We start from the raw sequence: 21,237 nt of genomic DNA, 5'->3' as shown, positions 1-21,237 counted from the left end.
CTGAAAATCCACTGGACTTGATACAGGCCAGAATTAAAGAACTAAACAGTCTGGGCAGACGTAATTTCCCTTCACGTCTCAGGGAGAATTTCCCTCCTAGATACATGTTTGACCACCCCACATTTGCTTCTCTATGTATTTTCTCTTAATATCTGTTCTCATTTTTAAGTAATGTGGTTTTACTGGAAAACATGTTGTAAATAAGTGCTATTGGTTGTAGTATTCATCATTATAGTACCTTAGAAGCCAGTCAGAAAAAAAGAGTGCCACAGCCACATTATGCTGAGCATGGTCAAGAACTTGCTGTTTCAGACTGTTGGCAAGGAAGAAGTCTCCTATGAGGACGCAACCTGTGAAGGCAGGCGGTTTGCCACAGTGGAACTGACAGATAAGCCTGTGGATGAGGCTGTACGGGAAGCATTGCCCAAAGCCATGAAGTACATGGGAGGCCCCCAGGACAAGGGAATCGGGATGGGGATGACAGTTCCTATCTCCTTTGTTGTATTTCTCAGTGAGGATGGTTCCTTACAGAAGAAATTTAAGAAGTCTGGTTCTGGATTCCAAACCAGTTTCAGAGCCACCTGCCAGTTTGCATCAATGAAAGCATTAAGATGGAGAGGGAACACATCTATTCCCTGGAGTTTGGTGGCTACACCGAGCAAGCAGACTGCACAGCTCATGCCGCCCAGCTACGGACCACCTTGGAGGGCACAGCCACGTGCCAGAGTGACATCTACTATTGCTCCGGATAGGACTCTCCCATGAAGCCATACGGGCATCACAATGAGGTCTGGCTGGTGAAAGCACGAATAATTCACTGACCCAGATCTTCCTGGATGTGTGCTTCTGTGTCCACTTCCTCAGGGGAGAAGGAGGAAGCAAAGTTTGCAACTGTATCTCCAGCTTAACCAAGTCTTCTTCAAAGCTGGTTAGAGTTAGTTGTCTGAAATGAGCATAGTCCATCTATGCTCTCCTTCTTGTGGTGGGTAATACAGCCAAGATAGGCAGCATCCCTCTGACCAGAAAAAATCCAGCAACATTTTTCCAGCTAGCTGGGTCGCTAAAAATGGATGTTTTAAAAATTACTGAACATGTATTTTTGTCATTGAGGGAAAAATGTGGTTTGTGCATTCATCTGTGATTCTTATAAGGCCTTTGTCTAAAAACAAACAGAAGATCTTTGAATTAAAAAGAAAAAAGAATTGGATATTTTCCTTATAGGGACAACTGGAGATGATGGAGTAGTTCAAAGCACTTCTGCAATATTTAACTCAGTGCTGACTGTATATGCAACACTGTTAAGACCTAAAGGAAGATTATAAAGGTGATTATACACAAAATACTGTCCTCAAGAAGCTTCGTGTGTCCTGAGGTTCCAGAAGAAGCAGGCATAGGGTTGTATTCAACACGAGGTGCACAGTGTAACGTGCCAAAAGTTCTATAAAAACTAAGTGCTTTGGCAGTGCCTGAAATGGAAAAAAGATTAATTTTTACTGAGATGACTGGATCTGACTTAATGATGTAAGTGACATTTGACCTGAGTCGAAGACAGTGGAAGATTTGATTAGCCAGAAATAGGGAAAGAGGTCACCCCAGGCTAAGGGAGAAATAGGAGGTGGAGCAGTGTCCACAGGGCGTGACCTCTTTGGAGAAAGGCAGCTAGAACAGAGCTGAGGTTCACATAGGTCTTCTGTAAGAAAAGTGATTCATATGGGAGATGAGGTTCAAAGGACAGATTGGGGTCAGACTGTGAAGTCACAGATACCATGTGAAGAAATTTTTATGACCACAGCAAGGGACAATAAGAAACAACTTTTTTTTTTTTTGTTATTCTTTTAAAATGATCAGGATTTAGTTGTAGCTATTCTACCATCTCTAGGACATTAGGAAACACAAACTGTTTTAGCCTCAATCTCATACAAGAAAATGATACCTATTAACTATGTGGTGTGTTTTTTGTTTTTTGTAATTTACTCTATGCCAGGCTTTGTTCTGAAGCTGGTGATATAGCAGTGAAAGAAAGAAAAAAAAAAACTCCATACTTGTATGCGCATTAAATTTTTAAGGAAAATCAAGTAATAAACCCATACACAGTATGTAACATGGAGAGAAATTCCACAAGGGGAATGACGGCGGCCATGATTTTAAATAAGGTGTTAGGGTAGGTCTGAAGAGGAGATTGCTGATCAGGTTCCCAAGTGGTTTTGTGGTGTTCAGAGTCCAGGCAGACGAGACAGCAAGTGCAAACCAGCTGAGAACGAAGTGTGCAGCAGTAAAGTGGTCGAATTTCAGCTATTTGGAAGGTATGGACTACAGTATTTTCATACAGATCAAATGTGAGATGTGAAAAGTAGTCTGGGATGACTGATGGGTTTTTGGCCTGAGCATCCAAAGAAACGAAGGTGTCCACTGAAAGCACACTTGACTCAAAGGTGTCAGAACACAGGAGGAGGAACTGGTAAGGAATAGAATCTGGAGTTTTATTGGAGGCTCTTTAGACATACACATGGAGATTTCAATCTGTCTTACTCGCCGTTTCTCTGGACTGATCTCATACTCTGTCAAGCTCATATACCATCTGTGCACTCACTGATGGTTCCTAATGTGTGTACCCAACTTAACTTTACCTTGAACTAAAGATACTCATCTTTTGAGTTTGGGAGTGTAGGAGATCAGTCCCAGAGAAACAGAGAACAGAAAATAAGACTGAGTACAGAACCTCTGAGTTTTATCATGCATTAGTGTTGAGACAATGAGGGTCTGATATTAACACCTGAGGAAGAATGATGAGGAAGAAATAAAGAGTATTCTGGAAGGAAGGTAGAGAAAGCACATCAAGAAGGAAGGAGTGATCAATGAGGGCATGTGCAACCAATAACTCAAAGAATAACTCAAGGAAAACTCAGAGCTTCCTAGATTGAACAATATGGAGGCCTTGGTGAAAGCAATCACGGCAGTTTGAGGAAGAAGGGTAATATGGTAGGCTTAAAATATTTCCTACTCAAAGTTCCTTATACCGTAAGACTTCAGTAAAACACCCAAAATATTAACAAAAAAATTTAGCTTTTTAAACATTAAAAAACTTTTTTAAACATTGAAGAATGTGAAGGAAATTTTTGAAGGCCAAACCAAAAAAACAGAAAGGGAATTATTATTTCTATGACATGCTGTCACATAGCAAACAGCATACCAAGCCTAAAATTATTTTTATTTGCCAATAGCATTATTTGTAACTTCCAAAAACAGATAGGAAGAACAAAAAATCTAGGCCATAAAATTGTCTGGAGCTGGATTAAAGACCTTAATATAACACTGGGAATCTAGCAGAGAGCTAAATCGTCAATGAAAAGGTGATGTAAGACACGTGCACATGCACACGCACACACGAAAAAAAACACTTATTTGTTACAAATTTGGCTCTAGTCAAGAGAAAATATACTTACTAAGTACTTTTAGATCACAAGTCTTAGTTCACACGTTTTGAGGCCTAAATACATTCTTTAGAGTTTCTATCCTCAGTCTTACTTGGTTTCTAATTAAATCCTCAATTGGAAATGTTTTCAAATATCCAGAAGCAAATATCATTTTTTTCCTACAGGAATTATGCTCATCTGGGGCCACAAAGAATTCTTGTAAATTTCTAAATACAAAAAAATAAACAAATAGATAAGGGAAAAAGACACCATAAATGAAAGTGAGCCAAAAAAAAAAAAAAAAAAAAAACAAAAACAAAAACAAAATGAGAGTGGAGATGCTATCCTATGGGATATTTAGAGAAATTCTCACAATAAGGCAGCTTTCCACCCAGGCTTCAGACTAAATATTTTATTTGGGCCTATTATCCAGTTTAATTTTTTTTCTTCGGCTACGAAAAATCTTTTAAACTCTTAGATTGAGTATTGAAGTTCAGTTATTACACTTTACAATTTTATAAGTATAACCCATTTGATTTCGATCTTTTTTTTTTTTTTTTTGAGAGAGAGAGAGACAGAGAGAGATTAAACACATGAACAGGGGAGAGGGAGAGGAGACAGAGAATCCCAAGCAACCTCCATGCAGATACTGACACGGGGCTTGATCTCACAACTGTGAGACTATAACCTGAGGTGAAATCAAGTCAGCTCAACTGACTGAGCCACCCAGGTGACCTTTAACCCATTTGACTTTAAAAATTTTTTACTTCTGTAAAATTCTCTCAAAATATTCTCTGTTTTCTCAAAATTTTTTAACTTTTTAATGAATTACTAACAGTGTCTTATTAAACCAATCTTGATCTTCAGGTATCTTTGTTGTGTTTTTATTTTTGGCTTTTGATATCCATCTTTACCTGTGGATATTCCAGGTAAGTTTGATTTAATTCCAGATGTGTTTAAAATATTGCAGAGAAATTTTAAAGACCTGAGTCATCTTCTCTGAAGGGAATTTTTGTTTTTAATACACATTTAGGGGAGGGGCAAATGTCAATCTGAGTAGAGTTTAAGTTGATTTGTATTGTAGCTAGGCTTATCTGTTATTCCTTCTCTTCCTCACATTCTCTACCACAGTCAAAGTATTTACCAAGACCTCTCATCTTAGCTCTGCAATCCAGTTTTGTTCCTTATTCCTGTAGGATGCTCTGAAGATTTCAGACACTAAACCTCCCACTTTCCATACCCCACCTAACTTCTCAAACTTATGACTCCTGATTAATGCCTAGAAGGCAGGCCTAGAATATTAGATTCACTGTTCTTAAAGAACACTCTCCCTTGTTAACATTTGAATTTCTTCACACATTACTTTAAAATGTTTCTATATTTTTTGTGTTTTTCTTCTCTGTAAAGGAACTGCTCTAAAATATAAGCCAGATAGGAAACGATCAAAATCCTAGAGAACACAGGCAGCAACTTATTAGAAATGTCTCCAGAGTCAAGAGAAACAAAAGCAAAATGAACTATTGGGACTTCATCAAGATAAAAAGCTTCTGCACAGCAAAGAAAACTATCAACTAAAAGACAGTCTATAGAATGGAAGAAGTTATTTGCAAATTACATATTTGATCAAGGGTTAGTATTCAAAATCTATAAAGTATTTATCAAACTCAATACCCCAAAAACAAATGACCCAGTTAAGAAATGGGCAGAAGAGGGGCGCCTGGGTGGCTCAGTCAGTTGAGCATCCAACTTCGGCTTAAGTCATCATCTTGCGGTGAGTTTGAGCCCCGCATTGGGCTCTGTGCTGACAGCCTGGAGCCTGTTTCAGATTCTGTGTCTCCCTCTCTCTTTGCCCCTCCCCCACTCATGCTCTGTCAAAAATAAACAAAAAAATTTAAGAAATGGGCAGAAGACATGAGTAGACATTTTTCCAAAGACAACATCCAGAGGGCCAACAAACACAGGAAAAGATGAACATCACTCATCATCAGGAAGATACAAATCAAAACCACAATGAGATACCACCTTACACCTGTCAAGATGGCTAAAATTAACAACTCAGGAAACAACAGATGTTGGTGAGGATACAGAGAAACGGGAACCCTCTTCCACTGTTAGTGGCAATTCAAAGTGGTACAGCCACTCTGGAGAACAGTATGGAGGTTCCTCAAAAAGTTAAAAGTAGAACTACCCTATGATCCAGCAATTGCACTATTAGGTATTTACTGTAAAGATCTAAAAATACTGATTCAAAGGACACACACACACCCGAATGTTTATGGCAACATTATCAATAGCCAAGTCATGGAAAGACCCCAAATGTCCATCAATTGATGAATGGATAAAGAAAAAATAGCATATACACACACAATGGAATATTACTCAACCATCAAAAGTGTGAAATTCAGCCGTTTGCAACAACATGGAGAGTATTATATGCTCAGCAAAACAAATGAGAAAAACACATTGTTTCACTAACATGTAATTTAAGAAACAAAACAGATGAACATAGGAAAAGGGTGGGAAAAAAAGCAAATCATAAGAGACTCAACTATAGAGAACAAATTGAGGGTTTCTGGAGGGAAGGTGGGTAGGGAATAGGTGATGGATATTAAGGATGGCACTTATTGTGTTGAGCACTGGGTGTTATATCTAAGTGATTAATCACTAAATTCTACTCCTGAACCGAAAACAAATGAAAAATAAAAATAAACAGAACAATTAAGTAAAAAAAAAAAAAAAAATAAGCCAGTCTATGTCCACAAATAGAAAGCCCAAAGATAAAGTTTTACCTCTAGGAAGACAACCAGAAATGTAATTGTGAAAAATTTACAGAGAAATTCAGATATTCCATTGATGCTCTACTCTGTGGCCAACCTTGGTATTGGCATTCATTGTATTATTTTTATGCTGGACACACACATATTAGTACTACATAATCTGTAACATGGATCCTGTATTTTAACAGGAAAAAGGTGGAGAGTTAAAGAAATGGGAATCAGCAAGTACAGACAAGGTTTTTTATTTCATTTCAAAGGGGAAATTGAGAACTTGGACATTGCTTACAAGGATTTAAAACAGAAAGAGCCTCTTTTAAGACACGGTCTACAATCCAGAACGTCTCCATGCTGACATGGCGTGGTATGAAGATTGCATTAATCCATCATGTAAAAAAACAAAGCAAACCACGAACACTTTTTTTTTTTAATGTTTATTTATTTTTGAGGCAGAGAAAGACAGAGCATGAACGGGTGATGGTCAGAGAGAGGGAGACACAGAATCTGAAACCGGCTCCAGGCTCTGAGCTGTCAGCACAGAGCCCAACGCGGGGCTAGAACTCACAGACTATAAGATCATGACCTGAGCCGAAGTCGGACGCTTAACTGACTGAGCCACCCAGGCGCCCCAAACGTATGTATTTAAGTTTCTTTCTAGCCTTATTATTTAAAAATTCTAGTTGTAGGGAGAAGAGATGGTAAGGAAAGCAGGAAAAGGGTGTTGGAAAATAGAAAGATGAGGTGAGGGAAAGTGGGGAGTTTATAACAATTCTCGGATTTCTAAGCTCCATAACTGAAAGGAAAGCAAGACAGCACTTTATGTATTAGAAAAGGTAATGTCAGTTTACCATATTAACACCTAGTTCCAGGTCCCAATAAGGAAAGTAATAGTCTGCTTGGGAAATTACTTTGATATGGTGTGTAAGTTGGTATTGATGTCCATCATACCTAGGATTATCCTATGCTATTGCAATATGATAATTTTAACAGGCAGGCTGCTAGATAAACTTACATTCTACTTGAATTCAATATACCACCTAATCCTGAGCTATTTAAGGGTCAGCTAAAAGAAAAATACTTTTTTTTGCCATACTTAAGTGTCCTAATTTCTTTCTCTTAAAGAGTTAAATTATCCAAAATTGGTGTTCAGATAGAGAATAGACAGAACAAAATAGACAAAATTCACATAATCCACAGGGGATGTTATCTCACTGGGATTGCTAGTTTGCATTAACTTGGTAAATTTGGATTCCAAGAGCAATACAGCTCTGCCTGAATTGGGGAATATTTGTCAGTTAATTATTCAATGCTGTTGTGAATATTCCCCTAGGTATAAAACTGGAACCTCTGTCAGAGAGAAAGTAGTTATGAAAATATGAGAAATTATGGGAGGATAAATTACATTTCACCTGAAATTAAACTGTTGATCAACTATCAATACTAATGTTTTCCTCAAGGGGAGAAAACCTTACAATAAAGAATGTTTTTAAGAAAAATTACCTTACTATAAAATGTGCCATATCCCATTTGTGTTTCACTGTATTCTAGAGCTATCAGTCTTATGAAGCAATAAATTTCTGTTGTATACTCCATGAGCTCCTGTGATAACATTTTATATTGCTTGTCTGCTGCCTGAAGGAGGAGGGTAAAATATTATTTCAAGGTGCATTTTGCATCCAAGGAGACTAGACCTGTTTATTACAGTAGTCCTATTTGTTACTCTAGGGCAATGGTTATTAGATACGAAACAAAATGAGGAGGATTGGTTTCTCTTCCCCAAGGAAAGGAGAGATGAAGACACAAAAGAAGGAAAAATGGGAGGGGAAGATAAACCAGTGAAATCTTGGGAGGTGGACACTAAGTGGGCGATTGTCTTTTGAGGCAATCTGTCCCTTGAGAGGTGACTGGCTGAAATGCCTTAATATCAACAAGCAATATTAAATACTTGCTCTGAGACGAGGGCTGTAATTCTAACCATGTCACCCTCAAATATTCACTATTCCTGCAGACATGGTGGTTCATGTGGCCCATGAGGAGGTGGTTAGGTGACATGTTTGATGTTCAGGTTTGAGTTGTGTTTTCTCAAAATTCATTGGATGAAGTTCTAACCCCTGGCACTTCATAAAGTAACCTGATTTATTAAGAGGGTCATTGCAGATATGATTAAGTAGGGTAAGCCTCTAATCCAGTATGTCTGGCATGAAGACACCTATAGAGAGAAGAGGATATTAAGATAGAAAAAGAACACCATCTGCAAAGAACACCCAAAATTGCTAGCAGTTTACCAGAAGCTGGAAGACAGGCATGGAACAAATTTTCCCCAAAAAACTCTGTAAAGGAACCAATCCTCACGCAATTTGATCTTAGACTTTTAGCCTCCAAAACTGTGACAATAAATTCTACCAACTACCCACTTGGTGATACTTTGTTATTGTAATGCTAGCATACTATTTTTTTTTTTAACATGGTGAAAAAAAATAAGCATGAAAGGAATCTGTTCTTCAGAAGTGGAATCACCTGGTAATTTCAGGTCCTCTAACAGATGGGATTTGATGTGTAAAATTTTATTGGGGGAAAGGCCTATGGAAGAAAAAGGGGGTGAGGTGGGGAGAGTTAACTACATGCAAGTCTAACTCCTATGAAAATAGAGTGGGGAGGAAAGAAGGACTGGGTGAAGGAGTCTTGGAATAGAGCCTATTTCTAAGCAAGGTTAAGATAAGGTAGAAGATTCTCTGTTAACCTAAGTTACATATCTCGGGAGTCCCAGGTCTTGCAGTAGTAAGCTTTCATAGAATCCCTGCTGTGCTTACTCACAGAGAAGCCTGAGGACAGTGTGACCTCAATACAAATGCAACAGTGGATAGATAAGGGTGGCAGTTGGGCTGTCCACTAACTATGTTCCCCACAGCATGATATCTGAGCGATACAGTTCCCTGGTTGCCACACTGGAGGATCTGAAGATCCCTTAGAATATTTCTTGGAGGTCAGCTGGAAGTTATCTGTTTATGGTACTCCAGCTATCATGGTGATATCTTTTTGATCAGGAGATGGCAAACAATGGCCTATGGCCCAAACCCAGATACTGTTCTCTTTTTGTAGGACCTTTGGACTAACACTGGTTTTTAAAGAGTAAAGAAAAAAAAGGAAATGAAAAATAAGAGGAAAAGAAGACCCAAGAGACTTTATGTGACCCACAAAACCCAAGATACTTAATATCTGGTTCTAAAAAAAAAAAAATAGCTGACCTTTATTTTAGAAGTTACCAACAGCCATTAGTATTGGGGTTCCACACATATCAGGTTGGCCTGTTTCAGCCAGTTATCCCTAGACCACCTAGGTCTACAGAAGTAAGCCAAGTTGGCATGATTCAGTGAGGTGGAGCGGGTAGGTTGTACTCTTTAAAAGGAAGGGATATGGAATCATTAGTGGAATCATTAGGCACAACATATCTGTCTTCTGGCAGTCACATATTAGTTCAAGCTTCACGTCATTTTCTCCTTTCCAGATAAGAATTTTCATGTTCTGTATGATAGGTGTGGCCAGTTCACAGCCACTGACCTGCTGAGAAGTGGGTGATGGTGGCCAGTGGTCTATCATCCAACCTTACCCACTGGATGTCAACCTATGCTAAATTCAAGCTAGTTCATCTTTATAGTCCTTTTAGATCTCAGAAAAATTAATGTGTGCTATTTTTTTTTTGAGAAAGGGTATGCACATAGGTGAGGGGCAGAGAGAAAGGAAGAGAAGGAATCCCAAGCAGTCCCTGCACTGTCAGTGAAGAGCCTGACACATGCTTGATCTAATGAAATGTGAGCCCAAATCCAGAATCAGATGCTTAAATGACTGAGACACTGAGGTGCCCCAATGTATGCTATTTAAAATTTGAAAGTTGGCTGATGAAATCATCTTTGAAAATACCTACACCAGCAAGAATTTTTTTTTATAATTTTTAGATCTAGGTAAATATTGAATCAACCATTTTAAAGTTATTAGCAAAGCAACAGATGTGTAGTTTTTTTACTATGAGTGAAGTGTAGGAGGTGGCTTTTGAGAAAAGGAACATTATGTATTAAAAGGATCAGTCAAGCTGCTGGAATGTGAATACACTATATAAGGGAATATAGAAAGTCCAGAAATAGACCCAAGTGCACATATGCAGCCTATATGTAAGTAGTCACTAAACCTATTCAGTATCAACCATCACTTTCTTGTCCTACCAGCTCTAGGTTCAGTTCATTTTACCTTCTTTTACTCCTTCTTCATGTGACTTCCAGGATAGGGAAAGAATGAAAAAATGGTATAGGAATAATTGGCTAACCATTATAAAAGATCTTATTCATTTTCTTATATGTAAAAAAAAAAAAAAAACAAAAAACAAAAAACAAAAAACAAAAACAAAAGAAAACAGGACTTGACTATTACATAAAATATCCATAGAAATTAAGAGCATTTCAAATGAAAGAATGGAAAGAAAGTTACAAAAACAGTTCAAAATTAAGTGTATAGGTGCTCCCAATAATCAAGTATTTCAGGTCTGTTTCAAGAGATGAATTAGACACTTAGCATGTATCAATGAAGAGAATAAACCACAAAATAGACCAATTGTGCAATTTATTTCTAGGGAGAGATCATAAAATAAGCCTAATTATAAACATTATTTACCATTTTAGGTAAGTACACAGGGATCATGAGTGGTGGGGTAGGAGAAGGGGCTTTGCAGAATTAGGAACTGTGGTCTGGGTAAGCTGGGTTGAAAAAGTGAGATGTAAGGAAGGACTGAAGAAATTTAGGCTAGTAGATAATTGGGGAGGGAGTGTCCTGGGTAAAGAAAATAATAGAGTTATGTACTATGGTAAACCATGTGCTAAGTACTGTAGGAAAGTAAGGATGGTCCATGTGGCTGGAGCATAGTGAGTAGACCATGAGTCCTGGTCTCAAGAGAATGTCAGTGAGGTAAGTAGGTTCGACAATGATTGGCCTTGGCAGTATTGTACAGAACTGTGATTTTTACTAGAAGTAAAATGCAGAGCAGGTGTTAGGTGTTTACAACAGAGAACAGATCTCACACAACATTTATTTTAGGAAAATTACTCCATAAATCTCTTATAGATACCTCATAAGTGGAATCATGCAATGTTTGCCCATCCATGACAGACTTATTTCTGTAGTATGAGGTCTTGTAGGTTCATCCACATTCTTGCAAATGTCAGGATCCCCCCCCCCTTTATATATGTTTTCTTTATCCATTTATCTAAATGGATCTAAATTTACCTATCTAAATCTAAAGCTATTTAGATTATTTCCACATCTTGGCTATTGTAAATAATGCTGTATTGGAACACAGGAAGGCAGACAGCTCTTCAAGATCCTGATTTCCATTCTTTTGGATATATACACCCAACATGTCTCACCTATTTAAGAACATCACTTTCAGGATCTAGTGTTCCTGAAAGGGCGGGGGGGGGGGGGGGCTGGATTTACTTAGAAATTTGGTAAGATCTGGTAACAGGTGGGAAAAACAAGGGGCAAATGATGATGGATGGGGAAGTTTTGTTGATAGGAATATGTGAAGTTCTCTGCTGATGGCTTTTATACTGACATAGAAAATAATCCTAATATATTAAGGGTTACAAATGGTATGTGGGTAACCCTGTTTACTCTGTCTGAAAGTGATTTTTGAGGATGAGCACTAAGTTTCTAACACTAGAAGGGACTCTGGTTAGTCTGAGCCCAGGAATCAGAGAAGGAAAAAAAGGCTTTAATTCAAATGCAAGATTTTCTTCTTCAAACCCAAGATTATTCAAGGTGTAAACCAAAGGTCAAAATAAGTGCCAAACTGAACGTTCATCTGAAGACATTAGGAGAGAATATTTGGGGGAACCCCAAAGTCTATCTTTGCTTATTGGCCTTTAATGCTGTCTTTAAAATAAGGGTTTGAGAATGGAGTATTGGAGAATAGAGGCTACAAAGTCACACAAAGTCTTTCATTCCTCACACAGGTTTGCATTCAGTACAGATGATTACACTGGTTGTTGCAGACCTGAATGTCGAACTCTCGAATTCAAACGTATTTTGTTTGCTGAGATACAGGCACCAAATGACTTACAATGATTCTAGATAGCTCCTATTTAATGTTCTTTAATAAACCCTTACAGATTTCTAATTGAGTTCATGACTTGTCCAAAGATTAAGTACAAGGGTGTTTTTTAAAGTTTGAAATAATTTCATAACTTGAAAGATGTGGTTTATAAAAAAAGATTTTATAATTAAAAAGTTAATTGAAATCATAATTCTGAATTAGAACAAAGACTACTTATAAATTACTATAAGAAGTTAAAAATGAGTATTTTCAAAACATTCAAATGTATTGAACATTTCAAAACATTCGTTCTTTGTAAATACATTGCTCTGCAAACATTGTTACTATTTTGTGGGGCAAAATCTTGACCCACATGTATATAAAGAGAAGTTGCTTTTTAACGTTTCAATTTTCCTTCATATTGCTTTTGAATATTTTATTCTAGATGTTTGATTTAGCTATTGAAGACTCCTAATTGCTTAACTTTGAAAAATAGTGATTAAAGACCTTTACTTTTAAATATATCTTTTTAATATGCCTCTGCATTTATTTTTTATGCACACCTTGTGACCAAGAGCAAGCCACTTCTCATCCAGCAACTTCAAGTCTTCATTTGAAAAAGTTGTTTCAGACTACCCATAAAGTACCTTCCAACTTTAAAGCATAATGATTCTATGTGTACTTATTCACGAGTATTTCTGAACTTTTCTGAACTTGTGAAACTTAGCAAGAGCAAGGGCTGGGGATTTTCTAGTTCATGCTAAGTTTCCATTTTGCCAGAAAAGGCTTAAAATATTGAATAAGAATTGAAACTAAAGAATTATTAGTTTATATGAGATTAGTTTATATATCCATACAACTTTCTGGAAGATTAAACAGAGCAGAATATAAGTAAATTTTAATTAAAAATCTGTTAAAATATTTTAAAATATGGTCACTTATAAATTATATATATATATATATATATATAAAAGGTAGTGAAATTTAGCCATATTATCTATTATGTCATCAAGGAAAATTTGTGGGTTATTGATGCTATCTGTACCCAAATGACAGAATTCACGCTTATAGAAACACAAACGAGTTGTGAAAAACGTAGGTTATAGAAACATATGGTCTTGAAACATTGTCTGCATTTAGTAATGTTTCCTGGTACTTTGGAGTATCAGAGAACATGTTCAAATTTTTTTTTCCTTGTTTGACAAAAGGAAGAATACCAAATACATAGGATTATGGTAAGGATTAAATATACAAACTATTTATGATAAATGGTAAGTATTACTTCAGGTTGAACTAGACACATTTCTCCGAGTGCAGATAAGCCATTGTTTGAAAGTTTGTCCACAAAATGGAAAAAATTATGATTCGTAAGTGGCTAGATTTACCTTTGTGCACATTCCTTTTAAGTCTGTAACTGCTTAAAATACATATTTTCTCTTTTGCTTTATTTCTTCCTTTTCCTTCACGTTGCCTTCTCCCATCCTTCATTTTTGTTGCTTTTAATAAAGTGTTTGGAAATATTCTATTAGCCAGGGTTCTTCAGTGAAGCAGAACCAACTGGGGGTGTATATGTATGGATTGTGTGTGTGTATATATGTATGTACATGTGTGTATGCATGTATTTGAGATTTTGAGGAATTGGCTCATGCCATTGTGGAGGCTGGCAACTCCAAAATTTGCAGTGGAGGCCAAAGGCAGGAGCCCCAGGAAGAGTGGATGCACTTTAAGCCTGAAGGTCATTTGTGGACAGAATTCCCTTGGGAAGCCACTCTTTGGTTCTGCTGAGGCCTTCAACGGATTGGTGGAGCCCTACCCAAATTATGAAGATTAATCTGCTTTATTCAAAATCCAACTTAAATGTTAATCTCATCAAAAAACCTCAAACACAGAACAATGTTTGACCACACATGTGGGCACCATGGCCCAACAAAATTGACCCATAAAATTAACCACCCCCCTTTCGAAATTGGTATTCTTTGCAGAACACTTGAACACAATGACAGCATAGAATTCACCCTGTAGGCCATGAGACACAAACACAAAGCATCAGCTTTCAGATGGTGCTTATCAGATATGGTAAAAAACCCAAAGCAAATATGGGGAGAAGAAACTTCAGTCTTTTCTGAATGTACAGGAACTATTGAGCTGTGCAGATCTCAGGCAGTAATTCATCACAATCTTGTATTTTAGAAGTATTACGTTTGTAATATAATGGCTTTATAGTTCTGTTTATCATGGAGAACACAAAAATATGAAAGATAAGTTACATGCATTGAAACATCTATAGTTTTATTACCCATATTATATGGGTATTATATATATGGGTATATAAACCCATATTATATGGATAATAATATGGGTATATATACCCATATTATATAACCTAGAATGACTAGTCAGAAGATTAGAAAAAGTAGTAAACACTAGTAATTTGTATGATTAGCTTTGTGGATTGAGCAGCTCTTGATAATTGAAATTTGACTTGTTATGAGTATTTCCAAAGAAATGCCTTTAGAGCCTAAAACAATAGAATTATTATATTAACAGAAAGAATACTCTTTTGAAGGAAATATTAAGTGACTAGCTCCAGAAATTACTTCTAGTTATTTACCAGGTAGGGATTTCACATTAAATTCATTTATGTACTAATGCTATGGCCTTGCACAACCCCCAAGCTGTTGGGCCGGCATGGATCACCCAATAACTGTGCTAAGCAGTTACTGTGGCTGCAGGAGTGGCACAGAACATGCTCTGATCCAATTAAATTGGAGAGTAGATTCTAGTTCCAAGTTTTAGTTTGGATGGATTCCAAGCAGGAAAGAACTTTGAAATTGCTCTCATTATTTCAGACTAAAGAAAATGCCAATGCTGATGGAGGGAAGTAGCAAGCAAAAAAAAAAAAAAAAAAAAGGAATGCACAACAATATTGCACAATTTAGAGAAAGAACTCACTACCTCACCATCCTTGCCTCTGAGGACAGTGACAAAGACTTAAGAACTCTCTACAAAGAACTTAAAGGACTTGGAAAAGTAGAAGTGTACATTCCAGAACAGACCAGAGAATGGGAGACAAGAGCAATATGGGGCCCAGAGAACAGGCTGAAGAACAGAATTTATCATCTTAGCCACAATAATTAAGGGTTTTTGATATGGGGCACCCTGTGTCCCCATCTCCCCTATCCCCAATTCATATGTTCAAGTCCTAACACCCAGTACTTCAGAATGTGACTGTATTTGGAAATGGCGTCATTACAGGGTAATGCAGATAAAATGAGGTCATATCTAGGTGGGCCCTGGTAAGAGTGGTATCATTATAAGAGGAAGATTAGTACACAATGTGTATACATGTGAAGACAGAGTAAGAAGGCAGTGACCCGCAGGCCACAGATAGAGGGCTCAAATGAAACCAACCCATTCAACACCTTGGATTCCATCAACTAGAGCTGGAAAAAATGCATTTCTGTTGTATAAGCCACCCTGTCTGGTATTTCATCAGGACAACTCTCATAAGCTAGTAGTTTTACTATTAGCTGCTTGGTTAGAATTCGTTAGACACATAGCACAGAATGAAATACTGTAGGACACATTTTCTGTTAGTGTCGACAGTTCGTTAAAATTATTTTTCATGGGGCGCCTGGGTGGCGCAGTCGGTTAAGCGTCCGACTTCAGCCAGGTCACGATCTCGCGGTCCGTGAGTTCGAGCCCCGCGTCGGGCTCTGGGCTGATGGCTTGGAGCCTGTTTCCGATTCTGTGTCTCCCTCTCACTCTGCCCCTCCCCCGTTCATGCTCTGTCTCTCTCTGTCCCAAAAATAAATAAACGTTGAAAAAAAAAAAAAAAATTATTTTTCATTAGGAGAGACTGAGTGGCTCAGTTGGTTAAGCGTCCGATTCGATTTTGGCTCCGGTCATGATCCCTCGGTTCCTGAGATCAAACACCACTGTTGGGCTCTGAGCTGATAGTGTGCAGCCTGCTTTGGATTCTGTCTCCTGATCTCTCTGCCCCTCCCCCACTCGCATGCACACATGTGTGTGCACTCTCTCAAACATTTTTAAAAATTGAGAATTGAAAAAATAGTTCTCATTACAAAAATGGAGGTTATTTTTTCATTTTGTATTTATTAAGGGTCAAATTAAATAACAAGAGTTTTTAAGTAACAGTTTTCACATATTTATAGATTCTCATTTGCATGGTCAATTGTGTTTGCTTCAAGATTTTGAGATCAAGAATAAAATAGACCAGTTAATATGGATCCTTTGGTGGTTCCTATTTGGGTATGCCATTTTCTGCTTTTTTTTTTTTTTTTTGTAAAATTTTTTTAATGTTTATTTGGGGGGAGGGGGGAGAGGGAGAGCAGAGAACACTTGCATGCAAGGGGGAATGGGCAGAGAGAGGGACACACAGAATCTGAAGCAGGCTCCAGGTTCTGAGCTTATCAGCACAGAGCCCGACATGGGGCTCAAACTCATGAACCATGGAATCATAACCTCAGCCAAAGTCGAATGCTTCGCTGACTGAGCCACCCAGGCACCCCTGCCATTTCCTGTTCTTATACATGTAGTTTAAATTTAGGAAGTGCCCATATTAAGTAGTGAAATTTGAGCTGGAGAATAGACAGCCTAGATAATTTCATTGATAAAATGACCTATATATAGGGGAAAATACACTGTTACTAACAGAAAACATGTTCTAAGAGTGACACAGTATTTACAATCATTAGGTCACCATACCTTTAAGGCTCTGTAACCAGAGCCTGACTTGGGCATATATCTGTCCATTCTTTTTATTTGTACATTCTACATGTTATTTGTGATGGACTTTTAAATACGCCAAGGGCCTAATTCCAGTATGACTTTTTTTTTCCACAGCAAACATAACAAATATGTAATAAAGTGAGGCATAGAATTAAATATTGTTTTCCAGTTGGGAATACAGTTCTGAGGATCCCATTTAAAAAAATATCTACAAATACTGTTAGCTTATCATTCTACAAATTTTTTTTTTTTTTTTTAACAAAGAGCAAAGTATGTGTAGTAACAAAAGCTATGCTTTCACATTAATCATTCTTCAGGTCAAGAGAAAGTTCAACAGACCTTGGCATATATGGGCCACATGAATATTACTGAACACTTATGTGACATACCTGAGGCTAGATGTTAGGGTGGGGAATTCTTTTGGCCATTTTGATTTTTTTTTAAGTTTACTTATTTTGAGAGAGAGAGAGGCAACACAAGCAGAGGAGGGCCAGAGAGAGGGAGAGAGAGAATCCCAGCAAGTTCTGCACTGTCAGCACAGGGCCCTATGGGGGCTCCATCCCACAAACCGAGGGATCATGACCTGAGCTGAAATCCACAGTCAGATATTTAACTGACTGAGCCACCTAGATGCCCCATGCGCTTTGTAACTTGTATAGTCATTCCTTAATTCAGGAATTGTGTGACTGGAAGGAATTCTGAAAGAAAATTTTCTACTATTAGGCAAGATAGAGCAAAACTCTTGTGAATAATTCCTAGTGCAGAAACAGATACTGGATCAACACATCTGTGTCAATGAAATACATGGGATGATACAAGAAAAATAAGCAGCCATGCTCTTAACCCTGCTCTAAGTGCTTTATTTATAAAAACAAATTACCAGGGCACCTGGATGGCTCAGCTGGTTTGGGTGTCTGACTTTAGCTCAGGCCATGATCTCATGGTTTGTGAGTTCGAGCCCTGTTGGGCTCCGTGCTGACAGCTCGGAGCTTGAAGCCTGCTTCTGATTCTGTGTCTCCCTCTCTCTGCCCTTCCCCCACTCACATTCTGTCCTGCTCTCAAGAATAAACATAAAAGAAAATTACCACTGGCTCCCAAGCATACTTTTTCTAGAGTTTGTTTCTTAGAAGTAGGTCTATACTTTTCTTACAAAAATTTTACACTATTTACATGAATCCTTTTAAGTTTTTTAATAATCATGTATGGGGCACCTGGGTCGCTCAGTCATTTGAACCACTTCACTTAGTTGGTTAGACTGGTAGTGATGAGCTGGAGTCACTATTTTCCATAAGGTCAAATTCATTCCCCATAGATTAAAAAAAAAAGTTTTTCTATACTTCTTATACATTTTCCAATTAAGTGACATTTTATAGGTTATGAAAAATATTTTCTCAGGCCTTCTTCCTCAAGCTTCACAACATGCCTAGGAGAAAAGGTTGAGAAGTATTTTCATTTCTAGTCTCGCCTTAGAGAGGAGGAAATCGATGCTTAAAGAGATTGATTGACTTGACACAGCCAGGAATTTTCTAGGCCAGGTTCTCTGACTTTAAATTGTATGCTCTGTCTTCTCTATTCTACTACACGGCCACTCAAAAGCTGTGGTCTGATTTTCATATTATTTATTTGTCCCAGAAGCAGCAGACATTGGTTACTTTGCTCTCATTGCCAGACAAGTTGAATAGCAATTTGCAAAGTTTCTGTGCCTCTCACTCCACGCTGGAGAGGATTGCAGAACTTTGTTAACCCCCTCCCTCATGATGGTCTTACATTGCATCGGTTTAAATAACAAAGCCAAGTTTCTTCACCTTTGTTTAGAGCCTGTAGCCAGTTGAGGCACCTGGTTGGCTCAGTTGGTTAAATGTCTTACTTAGGCTCAGGTCATGATCTCCCATTTGGTGGGTTCCAGCCCCAGGCTGGGCTCTGTGCTGACAGCTCAGAGCCTGGAGCCCACTTCAGATTCTCTATTTCCCTCTCTCTGCCCCTCCTCCACTCAACACTGTCTTTCCGAAGTAAATATAAATACATTAGTACATAAATAATTACATATAGACCTGGTTTTTTTTCCCTCAACATTCTTAGGAGGATTAACAAATTCTTATTTCATGTACATTACTGACTGTTTCAGTACCATAGTTATAAAATGGATTTTGAACCTACAGGAGAGATTTGAAAGTTTTGGGTCACCGACAGTATAGAAGACATGTTATATTGAAGCTGATCTCATTGCCTAGGAAACCAATGTGCTAAAGGAATCATTTCAAGGTAATCTGCCATTCAGGAATTTGAGGTACTGACCTGTCTATATATAAATGGAATTTAATTTTATTTCCAGATTTATAGAAACATACTCAGACATGTGTGTAGACAGAAATACAGTTTAGGTTCTACTATGTTTAGAATATTTAGAAAATATTTCAAGAATCAAAAATAGAAATATTATTCCAGTACACCAACCACACTCATATGAATGCAGTATTTTAACTTCAAAAATAAACACAACCTGGGGCACCTGGGTGGCGCAGTCGGTTAGGCGTCCGACTTCAGCCAGGTCACAATCTCGCGGTCCGTGAGTTCGAGCCCTGCGTCGGGCTCTGGGCTGATGGCTCAGAGCCTGGAGCCTGTTTCCGATTCTGTGTCTCCCTCTCTCTCTGCCCCTCCCCCGTTCATGCTCTGTCTCTCTCTGTCCCAAAAATAAATAAACGTTGAAAAAAAAAAATAAAAAAAATAAATAAACACAACCTAAGCCACAAAACTTCCTACAATGGATTGCTTGTGTTGGCCGTTTATGATAACATAAATGCTACTTGAAACATAGCTCTATTTACAAATGGCATTTCTTTTCTTGCTGTCATATTACGTTCTGCCCAAAATTTGTGTTTTGTAAAAGCCAGTAGTAATTTTATATCTCAGAACTACATCCTTAAAGATTTGTTTTTTTTTTTAAGTTTTGCTTTAATTTTTGATCACTGATCTAAATTCACATAAAATTGTCACTGAAAGTTTAAGTGTAGAAGTATCAGTCCATTGACTGTTTTTACTGAAAGATCTGGGTCAATAAATACATATATCCTTCTTACCAAAAGCATTAAGATGAAAGTTAATTAAAAGTTAATTTGGTAAAACCTACCAAACCTTCAAAGAAGAAATAATACCAGTGCTTCTTAAACTCTTCCAAAAAACTAAGAGGGAACCACTTCCAAACTCATTTCTACAAGTCCAATGTTATCCTGATAATAAAAACCAGACAAGGATACCACAAGAAAACAACTCCAGGCCAATATCTCTGATGAACACAGATGCAAAAATCTTCAACAAAATATTAGCAAACTGAATTCAACATTAAAAGGATTATGTATCTTGATCAAGTGCCATTTATTCCAGTATCTGCAATCAAAATGACATACTACATTAACAAAATTAAGGATGAAATTCTTAATTTCACAATAGATGCAGAAAAAAACATTTGACAAATTGCAACATCCATTTTTGATAAAAACTCTCAATGTAGTGGGTATAGAAGGAACATACCTCAATAATAAAGGTCATATATGACAAGGCTACAGCTAACACTATACTCAACCTTCAGCTTTAAGATCAGAAACAAGACAAAGATGCTCACAACCCCTGCTTTTAGTTAGCACAGTATTAGAGGTCCTAGCCTGAGCATTAGGCAAAAGACAAAACACATCCAAATTGGAAAAGAAGTAAAATTGTCACTATTGGAAGATGGCAGGATGTTGCACAGAAAACCATAAGGACTCCACCAAAAACTATTAGAAATAATCAATGAATTCAATAAAGTTTGTGTATATTGATTTTGTGTCCTAAGTCTGTTGCATTGCTGCATGCTGATAGAAGGAAAACAATCCCATTTACAAACGCATCCAAAAGAATAGGGTACCTAGGAATAAGTTTAACCAAAGAGGTCAAAGACTTATACAATGAAAATTCTAAAACATTCATGAAAAAAATTAGAGATAACAGCAATAAATGCAAATTATTCCCTGCTCATGAACTGGGTGAAAAACTGTTAAAATGTTCACATCATCTAAAGCAATCTACAGATTTAATGTAATCCCTATCAAAATTCTAATTTTTCAGAAATGAGAAGTCCTTAAATTTTTATGGAACCACATAATACCCCAAGTAGCCACAGCAATCCCAAGAAAAAATAAGGCTGACAACATGCCTCCTGATTTCAAACTATACTACAAAGCTA

General features: G+C 37.4%; 1 pseudogene; it reads left to right on the top strand.

Moving 5' to 3' along the window:
* Positions 1–288: 288 nt before the first annotated feature.
* LOC123610394 lies at positions 289–863 on the top strand (annotated as a pseudogene).
* Positions 864–21,237: the final 20,374 nt, after the last annotated feature.

Source organism: Leopardus geoffroyi, chromosome A1, assembly GCF_018350155.1.
Source record: "Leopardus geoffroyi isolate Oge1 chromosome A1, O.geoffroyi_Oge1_pat1.0, whole genome shotgun sequence".
NCBI lineage: Eukaryota > Metazoa > Chordata > Mammalia > Carnivora > Felidae > Leopardus > Leopardus geoffroyi.
Note: the sequence above shows the minus strand (reverse complement) of the source record. Positions and strands in the feature narration are given on the sequence as shown.